Source organism: Tamandua tetradactyla, chromosome 8, assembly GCF_023851605.1.
Source record: "Tamandua tetradactyla isolate mTamTet1 chromosome 8, mTamTet1.pri, whole genome shotgun sequence".
In the NCBI taxonomy this organism is placed as follows: Eukaryota; Metazoa; Chordata; class Mammalia; order Pilosa; family Myrmecophagidae; genus Tamandua; species Tamandua tetradactyla.
In genome coordinates this window covers 43,166,828-43,169,813 of record NC_135334.1, presented here as the reverse complement: position 1 = coordinate 43,169,813, position 2,986 = coordinate 43,166,828, and the positions used below count along the sequence as shown (strand labels likewise).

Genomic DNA, 2,986 nt, shown 5'->3' with positions numbered 1-2,986 from the left:
ACAAATATTTCTCTATATAAAAACATAGAGCTTCACATATGAAGCCATATATAAATGCATGTGTTGGCCTCCACATATATACCCATATTCCTACTGAACCTCTGAATAACATTTCCAGGAAAAACTTTTTCTAGCACATAATCAAAGAGCTTAGGTGTCTTTCCAGGGAGTTGAATCTGAAGCCCCTCCTCCGTGCTGTGCATTATTTCCATCACTTCCAGTTGTTCCGTGAGCAGCCACTCATTTTGTCATGGGTTCCAGTTGAGAACTCCTGAACACCTTTGAGAGAAATGAAATTGACATTTTTCTTTCTATGTTTTTTAAATGTGTCCTTGAAGTTTTAAAAGTAATAGTTTCTGTGCTCACTTCGGCAGCATATATACTAAAATTGGAACGATACGGAGATTAGCATGGCCCCTGCATAAGGATGACATGCAAATTCGTGAAGCATTCCATATTTTTTAAAAAAATAAAAAAAAAACAAATAAAAATTAATAGTTTCTTTCTTATATCGAATTCAGTCTGCACTGTCTTTGAGACCTGGGAAGAGTTGAGGAAGTATACTAAAAGGAAGAATGAAGCCAGATTCTGTTTGGCTCTACATCACTTTGCAACCATAATTTTGAAAAAAAATTTAGAAATTTTCTTTTCTTTAATGTGCAAATAATTGATACTTCCTACCAATATAATTTGAAATGGATAGACCGTGACATTATTACCACAAGAATTCTTTCTTATTTTTCAATCACAAGTTCAAGTCAAGGTTGTGAAAAATGTTTAAACTAAGGTATAGCTATTAGGACAAGAAAGCATTTTTTAAGTTTTCCATTTATAGAACGTTGCTTGTTGATAAATTCAGGTAAATTTATTTCAACAAATTTTGTTAAACACAGCAATCACAAAGCAACTGGGCAAAGCACTGTAAGTTAAAGATGGATTATTTCCCAGGGTCAGTAAAATTATTGCTCCAATATGTTCATTTTGTGATACTCATGGGAGATAGATAAAAGGAAATCATGCAAGAGTCCTTTTAAGATGATTATTTCCTTTTACCTAACAAGGAATAGCAAGTCATAAATCCTCAGCTTCTTAAATGTAATATTCTGTTTTGCAGTTTAAATAAAGTCATCAAAGAATGTCCTGGAAATCTTAACATCAAAAACAAACAAAAAATAGATATTTTGTTTAAAAAGTATCTTGATTGCTAAGACATACTACACCATGCTTTTACATACTATGAAGTTTGATAATGTAAGAGTTAATTAAATAGATAAGCCTCTGTTCCTTGATTAGATTGCTATCTCAACAAGGGTTAAACAACAACAGAACAAAAGTTTGCAGAACAAGTCCAGGTCACTAGTGCAGTTAATTTGTTCTGCGGAGTCCATTTCTCAGTATTGATTTTTGATGTGGGCAGTACTTTGCCAGGAGTTGGATTTATTTGTAGTTGAAAGCATCTGGTCTGTTTTGCTTATTTTGTTGGGCAGCTTATGTCTTTATTTAATCACTACCTGAAAAAAATAAAAATTGAAAAACATGCCAAAAGTGACAGAGCTTGATAGCAGAGTGGATTATTGCCTATTTTCTACATGAAGGGATTGCATCTACTTTAATATGGATATCTGAAAAATTCTTTATTGCGTTTCTGGTATTTCTGTTGGATGTGGGAAACTCACTCTATCTGCAGTGACACTTACAGTGTTTTTTCAGCCATAGAGACAGATGCTTTTGTGGTAATGATCTTGCTATATTCTATCAGAATACTGAATGCAAGGGTCAAGCAGTAGGATGCATCCAAAAAAATCAAAGCAGCAAATCCACAACTATGTCAGAATATATAAGGAATCTGGTTAAACACATGCTTAGTTGACTGTTCGATATAATTGTTATTTAGGTCATAAAATTAGCATGTGTTTATATGCTTATATATCTGCCTTCCCTAATATTCTGAGAGCTCATCAAGGGAAAGTACCATATAGTATTTATTGTTACACACAGAAATGTACATGCAACTACATGAATAATGAAGAAATACTGAAAGAAAAATATTTTTTGTGACTTGCAGAGTTACCAAAACCACCTATCTGTGGTAAATTTCAAGTTTCACATAGATAATTACAATATCATAAGATAATTATTGTTTAAAAAAGAGAAAAACAAGCTAACAAAACAATGCCAGGGGTCAAATATTTTACCTCCATCAGGAAAGGAATTTAGTATCTTTAACAATGAGGCAATTCTTACCGAAAAATTAAGCTTTTAGTAGAGCAAATAAAGAGATTTTGCAGAAAACAGTCTGAGACTTGATTCATTTGGCTCTGTTATGCAAATTTATCTGAGGTATTGCCAATACTTTATGTTAATTTTCAGTTCTTGACTGAAAGATCGTTTGTATTTCCAACTTTTTTTTTAATGAATATCCCTTATAGCAAAATTATGCCATTTTTCATCCCTACAAGAGTGATTTCTGGAATACATATATGCATATCGGGATCCTCTTCTGTATCAAGAAGCATTTTAATCTACCCTGGGATGTATTTTTCCCTTGCATTTGGAACATGGCAATATATAAAAAATATAGTTTTTATTAACTGAAGAATTATATGCCAATGTGAAAAATGAAAACTATTTCTGTAAAAAAAATGTGGTATGGAACCTTTCTATTCAAGTTCAAATTTAATATAATGGAGCCACAAGATAATTATGTGTGAGAATCACGATACCAATGAATTAATTTACATTGAGAAATATGACTATCAAATAATCTACTTGTATTTAGAGTCAGTGTTTTCTTTCCTTACAAGCAAATCTAATGACAAGTCAAGATTATTTAGAAGCATGAACTCTGAACAAGTGGAGGTAGTTTGGCGTCTGAATTACATCAAGCTATGGTAAAACAATGCATTGATTTGTTATACCATCATATGTGCTCCATGAATAAGACCTTCACTTTAGTGGGCCAGGTGCTCTCACCCAGGTGGCATTC

General features: G+C 32.6%; 1 non-coding gene across 1 annotated transcript; it reads left to right on the top strand.

Moving 5' to 3' along the window:
• The first annotated feature begins 358 nt into the window (after positions 1 to 358).
• Positions 359 to 462, top strand: LOC143645330 (U6 spliceosomal RNA). Its single transcript, XR_013157053.1, has one exon. It is a non-coding gene; the product is annotated as a U6 spliceosomal RNA (small nuclear RNA).
• The last annotated feature ends 2,524 nt before the right edge of the window (positions 463 to 2,986 follow it).